Genomic DNA, 21,609 nt, shown 5'->3' on the forward strand with positions numbered 1-21,609 from the left:
CAGACACGAGGAGCAGGATATGGACAGAGTATGGGTAGAATGACCTCTGGAAACTGCTGCCCTGAGACAAGGCTACTTTACTGTTTCAGGGACAGAATATATAAAGTGTTTTTTAGAGGTAGAGGTGGAAATGGCTAATTAGTCATAGCAACAAGTGAGCAGGAAGAGATGATTGGTTCAGTGCATAATTATCATGGAGGTGGGAAGTCATAGTAGGACATGTGTGCTGAGTTATGCATCTTTGCAGAGGGCTCTGAACAAGGTTACTTTTCAGCCAAGGCCGCCAAGGCCAGCTACCCGTGTTCAGGGACATCAGGGGCACTCTCCAGACAAAGACATGCAGAATCAGGTTAGTCCCACTGAGAGAAAAGAATCTCCCTTTTTGTGCTTAGCTCAGAAAGCCACTAGTTCTTGAGGGTTATGGGAATAGCAAGGTTCCCCAACATTTTAATTTTTCATTTTGTTTTCTTGGTAGTACTACAGAGTTCTTGGGCATTGTAGTCATGCTCTCTTCTGCCTTTTCTTTATTATTGTTTGAATGAAGTACAAATAGTGTTGCATTCCACCTCCGATCCTCATTCAAATGTCTGCTTGCTTGAGTCCATTGGTGATACTTTTCACAGTGTTTACTTGATTCATTGAGTTTGTCATTTCCAACATTTCTATTTTTTAAAGTCTCATTTATGTTTTTTCCATGTTGCTGATTTTTTCATCAGTATTACTGTTTTTTCATCCACATGTTGACTTTTCCCTTCATGCTGTTGGCTTTCCTTTTAGAGACCTGGATTGAACTAGTCCATTTGTTCACATCCTCTTTCATGTCTGATCGTTTCTTTTTTTTTTTTCCAACAAGAAGCCACAACTTTATTAGTGATATAGAAACAGTACAAATTTTAAACCAAGCTGTAGTTCCACTTTTCAAACACGAAAAAGGGGGGAAAGAGGAGGAGGGGGGTGTACTTGGTGTCAAATAGTTACATTGTTAATTCCATAATAGCATTTACAATATCGTTACTGTTGTTTTTCAGGGCCCGGACAGCCTTTGCTCTTGATACATTTGCTTGTGACATGACCAATTCTATGTCCTTAACTTCCACCCCTGTTTCATCAACCTCCTCTTCCTCACTCTCCTCTTGGACAGTTGGAGTCTGAGTGTTTTCTTGAATGTTTGAAACAGCTTCACCTTGAACTTTGAATTGAGAGCAGCTGCTAACTGTGCTTGCTGAGACAAATCTTCAATCTTGGCTTCCCCAAACACTATGTAGGTATCTGAAGCTGGGCTCTTATAGACATCCGGCTTTGTGATGACAAAGAGGATATTTTTAGACTTCCGGATAGTGACTCTCATAACCCCTGTAACCTGTTGAAGACCCAGTTTGGACATAGCCTTCCTCGCCTTCTTCTCACTCCGACTCTGCTTGGCTTTACTAACAGGCTCTTCTTCGATCTCAGCCGCAGCTGCCAGCTGGGCCTGTTGTGTGGCTGTCTGTGTGGAATCTTGTTCTTTGAGCTCCGGCACGGATTCATCACTGTCAAACTCTGTTCCTGACCCTGTCTCAGCCTGAGGCTGTGGCAACTCCTGCTCTGTAGCAGGGACGGTTTCTGTGGCTTCACTGGGCATTTTGTGCGGAGAACACGGAACCAAGATGGCGGCAGAAAAACGTCTGATCGTTTCTTACCTGTACACTTCTGAAATCCTCACCTTGTATTTTACCTATCATTGATCAAATAGTTGAACTTTGATCTTTAAGTGGAGTCCTATTGCCTTGATTTTTAATAATATTTATTGTATAGCTCCATTACTTGAAGGACCACAGATAGAAATGGATAAAACCAATTTCAATATTTGCATTCCAAAATTTTCAATTATTCTTCCTCAAGTCTGTTTTAAAAACATAAAATTAAAAATTTCATTTCTGCTTGAACATTTTACTCTAGGAGAGTAATGGGCTATCACAATTTCAAGGAAAATTTTCTGCACAAAATGCTCATCCTGTTTTATACATCTATGATCTGATGGTGTTGAGACCACAAGTGAGCCTATCCTCCCATCCCCAAATTGACTTCCCAATGATATATCATAGATATAGTTTTTAAATTACTTTGAGTCTTAATATTGTTTTCTCAAAACATTACACATAAGCCTTAATGCTTAGACAGTATTCATATTATTAAATGTTTGTGGAATAAATTATAAAATGTGATAGATTTTTCTTAATGGAACTCAACTGGATATGAAGCCAAAGCAACTTTATTTGTCCCTTTAGTTACTCAGTAGAATAGTTTTTGAAAAAGAAGAAGAAGAAGAAGAAGAAGAAGAAGAAGAAGAAGAAGAAGAAGAAGAAGAAGAAGTCAAAGTCCCATGACATTTCCAGTTGCTTTCAATATAATATAGCCATCCAATCACAAGAATGGTCTCATTTTAGTATTTGGTGTTGCTAGTCAAAAATTACTCCCTCCGCCCCCCGGCTTTGATCTATTTCAGATCTAGAAGCTAGGTAATGAGCTGGGTTGGGAGGGTACAAATGTATTACTTGAGAGATTTCTAGCTTCCTTTTTCTTGAATCACTCCATATCCTCCTCCTTGATTAGTGTGCCAGTCTTAGTTCTTTGATCCTACTGTATAAAAGATGAAACCACAGGTTGGTCAATCTTAAGTCACTGATACTGTGGTGAGATTCCATTGATGCCCTACAGACTTGGCTTGAGGTGAGCTAGGGAATAGCCCCAAGTGTGAGAGGAAGAACACAAAGCAGCATAGTCTATTATAAAGAAAAATTTCCCTGGTTTCATCAATTCTCATTTTTTTTAGACTATGATTGATATGCTAAAATGTTCTCACCTCCCATCTTGGAGTTTCCACTTGGCACTTTTAACAGGGAATAAAGATAAACAAACTATAGTATCCTTATATGTTAAACTGCTTTTTAACAACTATAAAATAAAAACGGTAGGCAGAAACCAAAACTAAATATAGTCTGTGTGGCTGATTCACACAAAACATAGATGAATCTTAAAAGAATTACCTTGAACAACAGAAGGCAGATAGAAAGCATACAAATTATATTATTCAACATATGTGAACTCTAGTCGGGTCAAAACAGTCAGAATGTAGTTGTCTGTGCCAAGGGCAGGAGACTGACTGTGATAGTGTTAAATTGAGGATTGGACTATTTCATTCCATGTTTGAATGTAGGTATACCTGGATATATACAGTTATCAAGATTCAAGTTTGGTCGTATTTATACTATATGTAAATTATATTTCTATAAATAATTTGAGTGTATTTAGAACTTGGATTTTTAAAAAACTTTTTAAAAATTACTTATTTAATTTATGTATATGAATCCTCTGTCATTGTTTTTTTTTTAGACACACCAGAAGAGGGCATCAAAATTTCATTACAGATGGTTGTGAGCCACCATGTGGTTGCTGGGAATTGAACTCAGGACTTCTGGGAAGATCAGTCAGTACCCCTAACCACTGAGCCATCTCTCTAGCCCTAGAACTTGGATTTTTAACAAGTATTTTTTTCTTATTTTTAGTTTGTTTTTTTTTTTTTTTGGGAATTTCTTACTATGCATTTTCATCACATTCCTCTTTCTCCAACTGTTCCAAGATCACTGCTTTTTTCAAATAACTTGGTTTTAAAACCCATTAAGGGCAATTTGAACTGCTAATATACACTAAAATGCGTAGTCTTCCAATGGAGTCTGGACCTACCAGAGACAACAGCTTTCAAGAAAACAAAATCTGCCTCTCCCAGTAGCTATTGATTGCCAGTAGGCTCTTAAAGAGGGGTAGACTTCATGCCCACCTCCTCTCTCCATGTGGGGTTTTTGACTGGTTTGAGCTTGTACATGTCTTGTACATACTGTTACAACTGTTGTGAGATCATATATAAAACTGATCTGCTGAGTTCTCAATGGCCATAACCACATTGAACATGCACAATCTTATCTGATATCAGAAGCTAGGCAGGGTGGGGCCTAGCTAGAATTATATGGGAAACATTAAGTGGTTTTGGAATAGGATTTCCAGAATATTGGTGTCTTAATTGCTTTCTGTTGTTGTGAAGAGACACCACGACCATGACGATACTTATAAAGGAAAATATTTGATTTGAGTTGGCTTACATATCAGAGGTATAGTCCATTATCATCATGGTGGGAAACATGGCATCATGCAGGTAGACATGGTGCTGGAAAAGTAGCTGAGAGTTCTACATCTGGATCAGCAGGTAGCAGAAAGTGACACTGGGCTTGACTTGAGCATCTGAGACCTTAATGGCCACCCCTAGTGAAATACAAGTCCACACCTCCTCTAACAAGGACGCACCTCCTAATAGTACCATTCCCTATGGGCCTATGAGGGCCAGTTTCATTCAAATTGTCACAAATCATATGGGAAACACTGAAGCCAATTTTATAAAATATATTATTTGTTATCTTTCACTTTCAAAATCGTCTTCTGTTTCTCTTGAACATTTTTTTCTATCAGAGTGGTTTAGAAATGATGTTTTTTTTCTCTTTCTTTCTTTCTTTCTTTCTTTCTTGTTATTTGCTAGCATTATTTTGACTATTCTGCTATTATTCAATCATCAGTAGAATGCTGAAAATCTGCCTTCCTACTTTCTTTCAGGTTGAAGTCACATATACAAAAGCTTGTGCTCCTTCATATTTTCTACCTAAGCATATTAGTCCACAGTAAATATACCTCAAATCTACATGACATAAATGGCACAAATCACTTATCAAATATGTTGACCTGAATGTGTACCACTCTATTTCTGATTCCCCTACATTCCTGAGTTATCAACATTTTAAAAGATATATATATTCATTATTAAAATAAAATATGTAGACTTGAGACATCTCTTTCAACCCCATTGTTGATATTTTAAATGTCATAGACTTCTTTTATACCCACTATCTTTTAAAAACTTATATTTTAGTCTATTTATACTTGTATGTGCTCTAAAAATCACTTATCAGATTACTACTTTTTGCCTTTTGTAGATACTATTAGATAAAGTAGAAAGGGCTTCAAATCTTCTAGAAATATGGCAGACATAGCAGGTAAGGAAAAGCAAGTTCTACATTTAGAAATAGGCAGAGATGCTAGAAAAAAAGTGTAGTAAACGTTTTCTATACATCTGAGCTGAAAGAAAAATGAAATTTCCCTGATATAAGAATCAAAGAGAAAACAAGACCAGAGCATTTGGCAGTTGCTGATGTTGTGCTCATTGGATTGTGTGTTCTGGATGCTACAAACTGCTCTCTGATGCCATCACAGAGGCAGGAGTTATATACCGGACCTGAGCCTGGAACATTTTAGGAAGCTAAGATCAACCAGCATGAGAAGACTACTGGGGATGAAGTTGTAATTCAATGGTAAAGTCTCTGCATCAGGGCCCATGGGTTCCTTCCCTAGCACTATAAAACAAAATACCAACAAAACAAAAAAGTATTCCTAGCTGTGACTAAATGGATGGTTAAACACACAACACTATTGGATGTAAGCTCACATGAAGAGACTCACAGGATAGTAGTCTACCTTAAGTGAAGACCATCAAGAATAAACGCTCTAACTGGGACATATACATTTCATCTCTTCCAAGATTTGGAATATCAAACAAGAGGAGGTAGAAAGAATATACAAGACTGATAACGGGGAGGAGTATTGTGAAACACCACCTTCTAGACAAGACATGGCTAGTGCACTTATAAATTCACAATGGCTATCTGCAAAATACCCATATAAGATTGAAACAGACAAAATTTTGGCATAGACAGGGTAAATGATCTCCAGGCTTTAATGTTTTCAGAGGAGTCAGTAGTTCTGTGGGAAGAAATATCCCCCCCCCTCCTTTTTGAGGATGTGGCCGCTGGTCGTATTTCAGTGGATAGATCCACACCTGTGCATGTATTGACAGTAATAACTAGATTTACTGGGTTATTTAAAAAGACATGAAATAAGGTGGCTGACCTGTTGAGGAAGAACTGAAAGGGGAGGTGGAGGTATATGTGATCATTTTTATTGTATACATGTATGGTATTCTCAGAATAAAGAAAATAAAAATAATAATCAGAGCAGGCTTGTAACATCAAGACCTTTGGTAATAACAATTATGATAATCAAATATGTATGTTTGAAACAATTCAAAAGATGAAGGACAGCTGTGAAAAATTGTAGGTAGATTTTAATGTGTATAAACAACAAACTTATGTAAAAAGAAAACTTTAAATTCTAACAGAAGTAACTTAACAAGACTTTTTTTTTTACATAAGCAGGATTTTCAGACTTGATTCTAAATAAATTCACCAACATTTACTTTCAATTCAGTGAAATGTGTTTTTCAGAGTGTCCCTTATAAGGTATACAAACTGTTCTACTGCAAAAGAGATAAACTTTTATTTTAAAATTGTGCTTTATATATTGCAATATTTATGAAATGGCTATGTCTTACTTTATCAGGTTGCAATACAAAATGTCTCATGTTTTTTTTTTTTTAAATTTTTACCTATTCTCAGCTTTGATACTTCATATTTAAAAGAATGTCTTCGATCTGTTCAGCCCATCCATGACGATTATAAAAATTGATCAGTCCATGTGTTGTAGTATTGACTGTTACACTAAATAAAGAACTTTAAAACTATTTTAAAATTATTGTTTTATCCCAAAAGCCTTAAGCTTTTCTGCTGCTATAGTTTTGTGTTTTGGTATTTAAATCATCTGCTGGGGTCCTTTTTTGTTATAAAGACAGAAACAAGCACATATTAGAGGACTGGAGGATTCTTTGGATATGGTTGGGACAAAAGCATTTCTCTACTCCTTGTCCCCTCCTGATGTGTCTACATTAAAAGGCTTTCGAGTATCAGCATCAGTCATGCACTAGTTAAAGAATCAGTCTTCCTCAAAGCCTTAGCATAGCTTATCTGTGTTCAAGAAATGCTTCCCTCTAAAAACAGAGGAATGTTATATTCTGCTTCTGTCCTATCCCCATGACAAAAAAAAAAAAAAAAAAAAAAAAAAAAAAGGAGAAAGGAGACACTGGAGTAATGTTCACTCTGTCTCCCCTCTGATTCCAGAGAACAATAACATAGAACCCCATAGTCCATCATCTTCAGTTCTTTTGAGCCTCAATGACTTGTTCCTAAACTTAACCATACCCTATTCTAGTTGCCATGGTCACGAGCCTTTTCCGTTTCTTTTTGTCTAAGAATTTTAATATATATCACCTTAGCAATAGATAATTCTAACTTGAAGTGTTTCCTAAAATATAGATTTTTTTCATTCAGAATAACTTAGCTATGTCTTATAATAAAAAACTTTAAAAAACTCCCTAAAATCATATTTAGAATCTAGTTTCATTATTTTTCAGCACAAATTTAATGGTCAGTTCTAAGAACTCATCATATATTTCAAGAGATGTATTTCTCATGGTAATATAACAATTACAGGGGCTAGAAAACAAGATTGTATAATTATTACTCTCTCCAACTTCTTGGGTACAGATTTGGTCTTGGCAAAGAACAGGACAAATAGGAAAATAACATTGTAAAATGATAAAGTTTTTGTTAGAAAAATATTCACATGTACCAGGAAGGAAGAAAACAAAATAGCAAAAAATGAGAAAAGTTAACTAGGAATACTAGATTTGAATGAAGTTTACCAATGCCAGGTAGAACAGTTTTCTGTACTTTATTCAGCCCACCAATTCAAATATTTTAAAACATCGGCATTATAAGAGGTGGACATGAACTTGGGAGGGGATGTGATGGGCTTCTGGGGAAAGTTAAAGATGAGTAAGATATAGATATTATCAAGATACATTGTATCATGTGTAAAACTTTCAAGGAACCAATAAAAAACATTCTTACCCATAGTGAGTATCCTATTGCTCAGTCTAATTGCCATATAGAATTTTCTACCACCATAGCCACCATAGACGTATAGTAGAAATGGTAGATAATACGTTATGTCTTTGCAGGGCTCACCATATATCTGGGCTCAGTTATACTATATAAGACTGTTAGAGTATAGGCAACATTATTTAACTCTTACCCTTTGGATACTGAGAAAAATTGGAGGATGCCCAAGTTATGAGTGGCTTAGGAATAGGAGTATAGCTGGATGTGTAGGTGGTACTGAGGAGTGGATACAGTGAAAGGATATGACAAGTTCAGGGACAGGAAGTGCTTGAGAAAATGTTTTATAAAGTGGTCAGCTGCAAGGACAGCCAAAATAATGAATTGCATTGGAAAACTAATCAAGAGGTGATATGTTTTCTTGACCTTCCTCATTATAGTTAAAGAATAAAATTTTGCTGGCAAGGAGTCTCAAATGCTGCCTGCTTTTGGCTTTCCCTTGATCTTTGTACAAGAAAATCACTTGAGCTCATGGCTCAAAATGAGTTTGTGTTAGAAAAATTGATATAGCTTAGAAAAGCTCTTTGTTATATAACCTGGATGTATGAAGGTTTTCTTTTGTAAGTGAATAAATAAATGTGTTCGTAAAACAAGCTCTATTATGAAACAAAAATCATTAAAAGATGATTTGAAAAGTATTTGGATTTTAACCATTTTATACGTAGTTCTATTTCAATTTTTTTCTTATATTTTTCTCATAAGTTCAAGATTTGACCAGACAGATTTTGTTAGTTTCGAACTCTTAGATATATTGAAAATTCTTTGTTAATAAATGATGACTATACTGGGCACTGGGGGAGGGAGAAACCTGTAATTCCATGGAAGTAGAGGCAAGTGGGTCTCTGAGTTCCAGGATAGCAAGGGCTACACAGAAAAACCCTGTTTTTCCCTTTTGAAATTCAGGCATTAGAGATTGAGACTTACAAAAACATGTGTACATACAAGAAAAATAGAAAGTCCTCACAGATGGCTCAGGGAAGATATGGGTTTAGAAAATATGCTTTATGCTGATTTTTGGTGCAGCGTTGGGTTGCAATAAAATAAGTGAAACAAAGTCCCAGTTGCCCAAAATCTTAAACGTTAGAGAAAGAAGAAATGATGAGATCCAGGGCAACTATATTAGTAGATTCAAATGCTCAGTTCCAAAAAAAAATTAAGCATGCAAAGCATCAGGAATGTGTGGTCTACTCTATGGGGAAAATGTTTCTAACTGAATCAGTCTCTGAGTAAGACCTAATGAAAAAATTATTAGACCAAAATCTAGGACAATTGTCTTAAAGATCATCAAAGAACTAAAGAAAGACATGGAGAAAATCAAGAAAACAATGTATGACTACAGCAGAAACATCAACACAGTGCTAGAAAACCCAAAATGAAACTGAAAAGAAAGTTCTAAAAGTCAAAGAGTATAGTAATAGAAATAAAAAAAATCACTCATGAAAATAAAGTGGAGGTATGAACAGGAACAAGAAAGATTTGGTGAAACTGAAGATGGGACAGTGGAAATCTTTGAGTTTCAGGAATCGAAAGAAAAAGAGTGAAGAAATGTAAACATAACCCAAGTGACCCATGAGATGCGCACAAACAAACCAAATAAATGGAACCTATTGGAGAAGGACAAAATGATACCACTGGTCATGGTAGAAGGCCAAGTGCATCACTTTAACTTATCCTTTATTTGCTTTTTGTTGCCAGTTTAGCCACTTTCTGAGACGTTATGTAATCATATCCACATCTACTATATTCAAATCTATCTCTCACTACTTGCCAGCCTTCATCTCCCCCACTTGCTAGGCTGGCTCTCAATTTTGAATATCACATAGCATGCTCCTAGCTGATTTGTTCCTGCCTATGTTACCTCTCCATTTATTTCACCTGTAAATATTTTCTTCTCTGATCAAAACAGAGTCCACATTACTCCTATATTAGCCTTGCACTAGATAACCGCAGTCCTCACAGCTATCACCTTACCATGAATGTTTTTGAGTATTTAAGTTCTCATTAGAGCATTTTACATGGCTTTCCATTGAACTTTATCTGTTCTCTGTGAAACTGTACTTTGTGCACTTGACTGCAGTGTTGGAGGGCCATTCCATCTGGTTGACAGTCCTGGATATGTTTCTGAATTACCTAGAATAGCTAAAATGTATTGCTGCCTAGATACCACAAAAGGCTGCCATATTGGATTGCATGGAGTTGACCGCACCCCCCCCCCCCATGCCATTTTCTCAGAACCCTAAGTGCCACAAATACATAGCCCAAATTGACAGTCTTGTTTCAGATAGACTGGAATAGAGTCACCATTATAAAAAGAAATTTCACTAGAAAACAAGTAACTTATACAGGTGACAAGGAGAGGGTTTCAACATCCAGACAAGGAAACTTGTTAGGATATAATGTCACTTCTCATCACAGAATTCCCTACTTAGAATGACTAAGTTGTGCTTGGGTTCATGTAATGCAAAGGTCATCTAAGCCCTTGAGGAAACAGTGTTGCTTTATCACCTACTTCATCATTAGCCGAATAAAACAACAGAAAACTGGAGGGAGGGGCATACATGCATATCCACAGATTCAGATCTCTGTCATCTGGTTGCTTATGTTATCTTTTTGCTGATACCAATTGGGGGTAACATTACAGATATCATTTCTAGTAGGTTCCTCAAAAAGGAAGCCCTCTAGGTATTTTGAGCAGAAGTAAATTTACTACTGAAAAATAATTGCTTGCAAAATTATTGGAATGGATAGAGGGATCAAATTCAGAAGACTTTCATGTAGGCAGAGTTTAAGGTCACGTGTCATTGTGACTGCAGTGTAGAAATCTCGAAAGGAAATCAGGGACTATGAAACCTCTCCAACATCAGACTTACTAGGCTGTACATTTTATGATCACAATGATATAAATTTTGAGCTCTGTCTTTGGCTTATAATTTCTTGGAGGGTTCACCTTGCGTCAACAATTCCCTGACTTTTGTAAGTTAGGAGGCTAGCTGCCAGTTGTGAGTGTATTGGCTCACCATTTAACTTTCCTGTGAATGCAAACTTAATGTGCAAGAAAAGTTGGTATCTGTCTGGTAGCAGTTAAATGCTACTTCTCCAAAGGCAAGTAAGTGTTCAGGCTAACTCTTAAACCCAGAAATGGTTCTATATAAGAAACTTTGAAGTTTTCAGTTTTTAGTGTGTGTGTAGCACAGAATTTGAAAAGCTTTTAAAAATTGTATTAGACAGACACTGGAATAAGATGACAGTTTGAAACATCAGTGCTAATATATAATAATACTTGCTGGGAAGTTAAGGTTGGCCCTCATTTTCCTGTCTTAAATTGATTTCTGCTTAAACTGAGATTTAAACATCAGTAGAAAAATTCTAATTATGGAAAGTGTAACATTTCGAGTAAATTAGTAACTTCTGTAAGACAGCCACAGCCTCTACAAATGTAGAAAGCATCACACCCTGGTTAAGATTAAATAAAGAAATGCCTTTCAAATTTCTTCATTAGTATTCAGCTAATGTCAGTGAGTACAAGGGATGCCATAGAGAGCACAAAGCTTTCAAGTTCCTTATTTTACCATGAAATGTCAAGTGAATTCTATACATAAATTCATATTATACCCACTATAATTTTATTCTGGAAGTACCTTAAATGGATTTCTATTAAGGAAAATTGACATTTTAGGACTATGGACCAGTTTTATCCTATGGTTCAGAGATGAGTCTTCCATGCTTTATTGAGAAGGCTGTAGCTGAAAGTGTTCTGCCAGTTGTCAAATATAGGACACTCTTAATAACTCTTAGTTGAATCTGAAGGTTTTGTATATTAGGCATTTCAAATAGAAACAAAAGAGAACAGGTAACCATTTCAAACTCTTGACAGGTTTGTCTTGCTATTACAACGTTGAAGGGTCATTTCATTCTTTAAGACATGCTGAAAGGTGTCTAGCCCTACCTTTCTTTTTTCTGTTAAGTTACTGGTTTGAGCAGCTTTAACCAGTGAGGTCAAGTCCCACTGTTCAGCCCAGACCAGACTGGACTTTTTGCTTTTATATTAGAAGGCCTATTCCTACAAGCCAGTGGTATACAGAGCCCAGAAGTTATACACTTGCAGAGTGTAGTTCAACTACAGTACCAGGCATCCAAATCATTCATCCTTCATATGTCAACCAACATTAGGACTATATTTCCTCTCTCTGGAGTAGAAGATCTTTCCTGATGGATAAGGTTATTCTAGTTGGGCACACTATGGGGACACAAAAACAAATGTAATTAATCTTGCAAAAATACTGGCCTTGCTCTGTTCTCCAGGTGCTGACTGGGAAGATATCAGGGTTCAGAATACCAGGAAACAGCTACTCGAGTTTCTGTTTTTATCCCATATAATTCCACAGCTTCCTGACTTTTGCCTTCTAAAGTTCTCTTGCCTTGCTTCTAGAAATTCATTCTTTCTCTGTACCCAGAAACCTCCAGCCTTTCACTTTAGGCCAATGTCAAATGCTAATAGTGTATCCAGTTCCTCTTCTTGAAGATTTCTGTTTCATTCTTATCATCTGCTTTCCTTCAACCAAGATGCTGTAAGATCTGATAGATCATATAGCAACTAAAGACATATCTTTAATTGCTTGCAAAGAGCAGATGAGCAAATACTGATTGAAGGGATGAGAGACTGTGTGGGTTAGAATACTACTGTCTGAACTGAGAAATGCATTGCACCATTGCATGTTTCCTCTTGTTAAAAAACAATGTGAACTGAGTGGGAAGGAATTCTATTTGGGAGTGAATCAAATATTAGGCATTTCCTAACGTGTCATATATGTTTCATTAGAATTATTTTTGAATTAGTAGGTAGAGAGATAATCAGACTCACACATATTTATTTCCATTGTAAATGGTACAGAAAGTAGAGTTTTTTGTAGCCTGACAGAAAGTAATAGTGCAGTTTGAATTTGTGAACTACCACTGTATTTATGCTGTTGTTTAACCTAGTATCAGATTAGTTAGTAGTTAACGATTACACAAACATTCTGCACAAGAGTCCTCTTTTCTAATATTAAATTTAGTATATAATAACTACCCCATAGATTATTTATATGAGGAAAAGGCGATCGTATGGAATTTCCTTTCATGGGAAAATGTAAAGCACATTTATAATTTGGCACTGAGAATGCTGTTTCTTTGTCATAGTAATTATGGACTTTCATGCCAGGGCCTCACTTTTTTCTTCAACTTTAAATCATGCTCATGAATGAATAGCTTTAATCAGGCACTAATTAGTCCCAAATCTATAACTCATTTAGGCTAAGCCTTTCATGGCTTTGCCTTCTCCTTTCAAATGGGGAGGGGAAATGTTAGAAAAGTTTGAGTAAATGATCTCAGTGTCTGATGAATAGTCAATAAACTGGTGATCTTAAAATATTAAACTCATTTAAAGAGCTTATATTCACTTAAGCCTCACTCCAGATGGTGTCTGTCAAAATGTTTCTTATAATTAGCATTGGTAAACTAGTTTCTGTAAAAGTACATGAATCAACAGAGTCAACTCTTCTATTCGATACTGTCTCAGAGGCTGTTAAGTGGTATATGACTGTATCTAGATGTATAAATAGATCTGATCATTTATGGATGATCTGTTAAAAGCAAAAAGCCAGTCAATACAAACTATTCATCTAGTTAAGCTCACAAATTTTCGGTGCATATCAACATGGTACATAAAATTATCATTTTAGGTGATACTGGGTTTCACTGAACTGTAGGCCTGCAGTTGTTGAGTTAGACAGGTCTCTTGGTCCCAAATGGAAGAACCCTATTTTGAGAGACTTTCTGAAAAGGAAACAATGTTAAGAAGAACAATTTCAAATGTTGTCACTAAAAAGTGACAGGCATTTAATATGACCAATAATGGTAATTATCTTGATTTAATGATTCCCCCATTTTATTATAAATTAAATATTGTTTTGTATGTTATAAATGTACCCAATCATACCTTGTCAATTTGTGATAAAAAAAAAGTGTAACAAAAAGAAATGACACACAGGATGTTAATAACCACACTCTGGCAGAAGAGCTCCTACGTAATTGAGAGAAGTGAATCATTGAACACTGTCCAATATTGTGTTTTAGATAAGCCAAGAAAGGAGAGTTCGAAGCAGGACAGAGAAGAGGAAGAAGTCAAAGAAGGCTTCTAGTGATGCCCCACCACCAACTTGCTTCTGCAGGGGAATTGTGAAGTGTAAATTAGAACTCAGAGTTTTCTCATTGGAGGTGAAGGCAGGTTGGTTTTCACATACCTGCACCATCCAGTTATTCACTAGCCACAGCCCAGAGAAACATACTTCCAGGCACTTTGGGCTCCAGGGATCAGTTTACAATATCTCTAGCTTTTTTAGGATGGCTTTCTAACAGAGTCAAAGGCATAAGACATAGGTTGCTATGATGCAATAGTACATAGGAACCTAGGAGGGGTTATACAGAAATGGTTAAAGAGACTTACCAGAGGGCTCTGGGTGGAATGCTGACAAGTCCATTATGAACACTGTTTACACTATTTTGTTTTTGATACTTGCCTGTTGGCCTTATGGTTTTTCTAACACACCATTTTACAAGTCAGGAAACATGAGTAAAAAATTTCTTTTAATTACTGTATCTTATGACTTTCAACACTAAATTGGGACTAATTGGGGCATTTGCTTTTAATGGTAGTTATAAAAGTCATGAATGAGAACTTATATTGTCCTGGCTTGAACCCAGGGCCTACTTGTACAACAGTTATAAGTCTGAGGACAGGGTAACACAAAGACATCACAGGTCTCTAAGAGCTATAGTTGAAGTAAAGGGTTCTGTTTCTTATAAGTAGGCATATGTTTCTGACACAAAAGAACACTTAGTTGAAGGATGGTATATGGTCAGAGATAGTTTTGTGCACTGGTTGGATTTCTTAGTGTTCTATATAGTAAGTCTATTTATGAATGCATTTTTGAAAATTTAACAGCGTGTTTAAGCATGAGTATGTCTGGATGTATGTATATGCAAGCGTCTGTGGAAATCAGAAGGGGGATAGATTCTCTGTAACTGGAGTTTCAGAGCAGTGAACCAACACACACACACACACACACACACACACACACACACACACACACACACGAGTTGTACAGAAAAGTGGTACGTTAGAAAGCCAACAGGAAAATATCAAAGACAACATAATGTAATACACACACGCACACACACACACACACGCACACACACACTTAACAATAATACAAATAAATCTTTAAAGCAATATACAACTAGAGAAGAATTGAGCCATTCAGACCATCTGGATTCATTTCTTAGCCTAATTTTTCTTTGTCAGACTCTAGCTGCTTAATAACTGTCTAATCCACTTAGATATCTACCATGAATATATCAGAGGTCAGATGCCTATTTGTATTTTTTCAGTTTTAGAAGTTGTCATCTTTGCATCTTTAATATTCTCTTTAACCCATATCTCTGTATCGCTTAATGCTGATCACAAATGACTATCCTAATTCTCATCAGTGTAATATGATTATCCATAATTCTGACTCACAATGGTTATTCTAACAGCCATCAATAGATGATTTATGTTTCACACACTGGTCAACTGTGGTTTCCTTTAATGCCGATCAATGTAATTCTTATCCTTATTCTTAGTGCACTATACTCTGAAATTAACATAAAATTGCATAACTATTTCAGTGTTGTTATCAAGCATCAGCAACTGCTGTTTATCGGTGATAAGTTGTTTTGTTCCCATTGAGATCAATTTCCTGGTTTTCACTTTATTATCTAGGTAGAGATGGAAGATGTGTTCTTATAGTGGTATTCAGTTATGCAGTTGAGAGGACATATTGTTGGAGAGAGACACACACATGGAGAAATGGGGAGTAGGAGGAGAGATGAGGGTGAGTAAAACAAAGAAACATACAAAGGGACAGGGACAGAGGGACAAAAGCACACAGGGTTGTGAGGGGGTGGGGAAGGGAGGAAAAGGAAGGGGAGGAAGAGAACACAGAAAAGAAGCAGAATCTGAAAATACTGTGAATCTACCACAATGCATCTCCAGGTGTTATCTCTGCTGCGTGTAAGAAACTATTGTGTAATCAGGCAAGATCCAGAGTTGTTAGAATTTATGATGAACAAGTTTCCAAGATTGCATCTTACAGTAATCTGGGGCATCTGCTTCTGACAGCAGAAGCTTAGTTCAATTTGTAAATTATACCTGCACGTTGAGTGAAGAATCACTTTGCTTGCCTCTTGTTAAAGAGAATCATGTGGAGACAATTCATCCATCTGGGTGCTTAAATATATTGTGTGCAGGGAAACGACACTTAATTTGATGAGGCAATACTTTGAAGAAAGAGGATAAGAGCTTAAAATCTGATTGTTAGGGGTTGCTCTATTATCTTGGGCCTCACATTTGGAATTGTGCTTATTCAGGTATTTTCAGTAAATGTTTAAATGCATGCCACATATCATAGTCTATGGTAGACACTGGGCATTCTGAGGTAAGTCATAGTTACTGCCCTTAGCAAAGAAAATAGACAATTTAAAAGTCATTTGGTGCATTTGAACTCGTGATATTATATGAATATAAGAATTTCCTTACACCTTTTGCATGATAAGCATAGCCAGGACCATTTCTAATTGATGGCAAAGACAGAAAGGATGACTGGATAGGATGGAGTGCATAGGTACCCCAAATCCAATCTATCTTCTTTGAATTGAAGGTTAGATCCTGTGTGGTGATGTTGAGTTGTAATCCTCAATGTTGGCCACAAATAATTATCTTAATTTTAGTCAAGGTATACTTTTCCTTGCTATTGATTGGCAATCATTATAATGTTTGTCACTACACTGGTGAGCAGTACTTACTTTGATGCTGATTACCGTAATTCTTATCTCTATTCTTAGTTTTAATGCTGATAAAATGGTTATCTTTAATAGTAGTGAACAATGATTATCATTAATACTGGTCATCAGTGCCTATTTTTTTTTAATGGTTATCTTTAGAGCAGACCAATGACAATGACTTTCATTAATTTCTGTAATATGATAGAAGACCCCTTTCCTCAACACCTTAGAATAAGGTAACACTACTTGGTTACTTTTAGCAGTTTGGGGACTTTAAGTGATATGTGTCACTTTTGTATCAAAACAGTTATTCCCTATTGTGAAATCCTTCCAACCACTCTTTTGATCTTGAATAGTGACTGTGAACATCTGGAGTAATAGGTTCTTCCTCAGCATAAGTGTTATAAACAGATCATCCTCATGCCTCTTTGCTAGATTCATAGTATGGATGATATAAAAATGTGTTAGATTATAGATCTCTGAAAATTGAGAATTTTTTCCAGTAGGAGAACAGACTCTAGTTTGCATAATCTGGGTCCAGTGGGTAAAGTGGAAATTTCTGGTTTCTCTGGAGACTTAAGTTATAATGATGTTTTCCTGGGACAGACAGGTGAAAGAATATTTTGCTAATGCACACACATGAAAGAATGTTTGCTGAAGTGTTCACAGGTGAAAGGATGTTTTGGTATAACAAACATACGAAAGGACACATGATGCTTAGAAGGAATTTAAATATGACCCCACAGACAACGGGAGCTTGAGCATTTGAGGCACTTTGCTCTGCCTCACTAGTCTGCTGACAACATGCATGTGTTGATTTGCCTTGTATTGTGTTGCTGAGATTCGCTTGTGGTAACTTCATAGAGAAAAACTTGCCAAATAATTTCTTGTGAGTTTCATATGGCTTCTTGCCACATCTGCAGACTCAGGCCCAATTAGCCAGCCTCATGGTTTCATCTGGATTGAACTGCCCTTGCTGATTCATGTGTGGTGTCCGCTGAGTGGGATGTTGTGTAGCTGATGATTTGTATTTGGTGTTTGCTAGTGGATTGTTTGGATTGAAAACAAAGAAGATTGAAATTGGCCCCCAAAGTAAATGGAAATATATAGCTGTTGGGGCTTGAAGGTGGGGGTGAGGGAAACCTCTAGAAAATCCCAGAGGTCTGGGATGTGAAAGGCACCCAAGACTCAATGTGGGTGACCTTAGCCAAAACACCCAACAGTGAGGAGATTGAATGTGAAAAGACCACCACCAGTAGTTAGACAGGGCCCCCAGTGGAGGGATGAGAACACCAAACTAACCTTCAAAACATTTAGCCCAGAAGTATTGTCTAAAGAAATGCAGAAACAAAAATGGAACAGAGACTGAAGGAAAGGCCTACAAGTGACTGCACCAACTTAGGATCCATTCTATGGGTGGGCACTATTAATGATGCTATATTGTGTATGCAGACAGGAGCCTAGCATGGCTGTCCTCTGAGAAACTTTACCTACCAGCCCCTGACTGAGACAGACATAGGTACTTCCAGCCAAACATTGGACTGAGATCAGAGACCCCTATAGAAAAGTTAAGGGGATGATTGAATGAGCTGAAGGAGATGGCAATCCCATAGGAAGACCAATAGCGCCAACTAACCTGGACCCCTCAGAGCTCCCAGAGACTAAGCTACCAACCAAAAGAGCACACACAGGCTGGTCCAAGGCCCCAGACACATATAAAGCAGAGGACCAATTTGTGTAGCCTCAGTTAGAGAGGATGCACCTAACCCTGTAGAGACTTGATGCCCTAAGGAAGGAGGGTGTCTGGGGAGGGGAGCATTCTCTCAGAGGTAAAGGGGGAAGATGGGATGAAGAACTCTGGGGGGGGGACGAGGAGGGAGGCCAACATTTAGGATGTAAATAAAATACTAATACTAATAATAAAAACAAACTATTTCTAAACAGGTCCTCTTTCCCTATATCCTAATAATGTTTGTCTTCCACTACTTCTGATGTGTGCTGGGCTAGAGGGAAGATTGAATTCTTTTTTTTTTTTTTTTTTTTTTGTACACATTGGTTTTATTGTAACAAAGCAACTTGTACACGTCAACATTTAAAATGAGCATCGTTTCCTTCCAGTGAAAACCAAAGGAAAAAAAAAATTAAAAATAAAGTTACAACAGAAAATGTCAACTCCAAATAAAACCCTACAGGTTCTGCTGATTCTCCCATTGTGTGGCAGGGCTCAAGTCATCATCAGGAGAGAATTTTATTTTAAAAGTGTCACCTTAAACTGCAAGGATGTCTGTTAAACATCAGAATTAAACATGCCAACGGAGAAGCCATGTTGTCAGATGCCCACCTACCCCCCGACACCTCAAACCCACCCTTGCTCACTGTCTATATCTCCCCCCCTCTTTTTTCTTTTTTTTTCTTTTTATTAAACAAGAGAAAGTAGACAGGTATGTGTTGGTAAATGCTAACTGTCTGCATTCACATAGAGACACAGTGTAATCTCTGAGCCCAATACAGAGAAAAGAAAAAAGCTAGAATTCTATACACTACTACCCAGGGGCCTAGTACCCTCCAGCCCCCAGCAGAGCCAAGGGAACTGGAGGACTTTTCTTTTTTCCCACAGAGCATGGTGGTGGTGTTGGATCCACAAGTTTTTGAGACAAGAAAGGATAAAAATGAATTTAAAACAAAAACGTGGAGATTCTTTTCCTGTTGTATTTTGCTCAAGATATTTTCCCCAAAATTAGTTGAGAACCATGATGTTGAGACCTCAAAAACAGGGTGACTGAGCACAGAGGGACAGGGCGGAAAGAACTGCAACTTGCTCCCAGGGACTGGAGAAAATTAAAAAATAAAAGAAAATAAAAAAGAAGGTTGGAATTCATCAATCTTCTGTGCTAGTCATCCTCGCCTTCATCCTCCTCTCCTTCATCCCCTTCATCCTCATCGTCATCTTCTTCCCCTTCATCCTCATCTCCTTCTTCATCAATGTCTTCCAACCCTTCCTCCTCTTCATCATCATCATCATCATCATCTTCTGCCTCTCCTTCTTCATCATCCATATCGGGAACCAAATAGTACTGCAAGGGATTTGGCCAAATATCATCTTTGATGACCTCTCCTAACTCGTCAGCACCTGCGTCAGAATGGTCAGTAAACCAGGTAAAGAAGCTCTCTGGCTCTTCGTGCTGTCTCTTCCTGCTGGCCTTATTCTGCGTTTGACTTGAGCGTTTTGTCAAATCCTTTCCAGATTTCCATTTGATTTCAGTGGACTTTGAAGACGGGTCACCACTCTCATTCAGATGAAATTCTTTGGAGAGAACTTTATTTTCAAAGTAAGGATTTTCATCAAAATAAAAATCTATTCTGTAACCTGATTTAATGTCTTCAAATTCTGTCACTTCAACTATGGTCAAATAATGCAGAGCCTCCTCGTCTTCCTCCCCAAGCAGCGCAGACACTAGAGAAGCGACTGGGTTCAGTGCAAGCTTGAACGAGTAATTACTCAAAGACCCTTGTGGATGGTTGACAAATGTTGTTACCCAAAAATTTGGGATTTTGGCGATCAATTCTGACCTCTTCTGAAAAAAAACGGTTGGCGGAGTTTGTTATATTTTTTGTTCTACTTTCAAAATTTCTTCACTGGCTTGTTCATTAAGTCTGTCTATTTCATTTGTACTTCATCAATATGTTCAATTGCTTCTTGCTGTTCTTTTTCTCCCTTCGGCAGGCCCGGAGAGGCCGTCTTGTCCTCCAGCTTCGGGGCGGCAGCCGGTCTGGGTTTCTTGGGCTGAGGCAGGATCGCAGATTGCCGCTTCGGGGCCATGGCGCGAGGGAGGTGGCCGAGAGACAGAGGCCGGAGCCCCGATGTTCACAGCAGGAAGAAACTCGCAGGAACTCGGAAGATTGAATTCTTATTAAAGTTGGTTGTGAAAAATTTAAGCCTTCAAGTCCTGTTGAACACTGGACTCACCAAAGGATCCCTGAAAAGATGCCACTCTCTGTGCTTCACTGCAACTCAGCTGGATTAGAATCCAGATATCTTAGTCTTGAATATTATTTTATTTTAAATTGAGTCAACTTGATGACTAATATGTAAGCCTTACATGGGTAAGTACACTGTCTTGGTTACTGCTCTGCACCTATGTGAAAATACTGAGGGGATATTTAGTAAATGAATAAATAAAATCTTGCCTAGTTTCGTTACAGTCTCTACATTAGCATTGGCATAATGCATCCTATGTCATTTCTTCATACCATACTCATTATCTCTTCAAAAAGGATGACTTGCTTTAGTTGGCTGGCCTACTATTTAGCACCTGGACTGCTGTTTTTGTGTCGTGCCACCTCTCCCAATGTTTTATTCATCCTGCCTGCTAGTGCATGTCTAACTATCCTCAAGGGTTCACTGAAAACTTTTTCTCACACTGACTCTTTCCCCCAGGCTTCTTAAACCACAGTGATCTTTTTTATTCTTTGAGCTCTAGTGGAACTTGTTGCATCCTGAAGTCAAGAATCACCTTGAAACTTGAATTGGGTCTGATTGTATATTTTTCTTGTTTGGCAATTGAGTGGGTTGAAAAGTTAAGAGTTACTTACTAAGTATTGGATATCCTCGTTGGTTTTAATTGGTGAAAGCAAGTTAATGATGTTTAATTGTTAATCAGTAAGCACATACATTTATTCAAGTATTAGAGTCAGTATATGATACGTAATTGATTAGGAGAACAAATTATACATTCTTGTGTATATGCATATGCTCTTATTATACTCATTAATAGAAAAATTATGGTTTATTTCAAGACCATAATTACAAGAAATG

General features: G+C 37.3%; 2 pseudogenes; both read right to left on the reverse strand.

The window, feature by feature from the left end:
• Positions 1-931: 931 nt before the first annotated feature.
• Positions 932-1,656, reverse strand: LOC117694540 (nascent polypeptide-associated complex subunit alpha pseudogene; annotated as a pseudogene).
• Positions 1,657-19,027: 17,371 nt separating this feature from the next.
• On the reverse strand, positions 19,028-20,680 carry LOC117694016 (protein SET-like; annotated as a pseudogene).
• Positions 20,681-21,609: the final 929 nt, after the last annotated feature.

Source organism: Arvicanthis niloticus, chromosome X (genome assembly GCF_011762505.2).
Source record: "Arvicanthis niloticus isolate mArvNil1 chromosome X, mArvNil1.pat.X, whole genome shotgun sequence".
Taxonomy (NCBI): Eukaryota; Metazoa; Chordata; class Mammalia; order Rodentia; family Muridae; genus Arvicanthis; species Arvicanthis niloticus.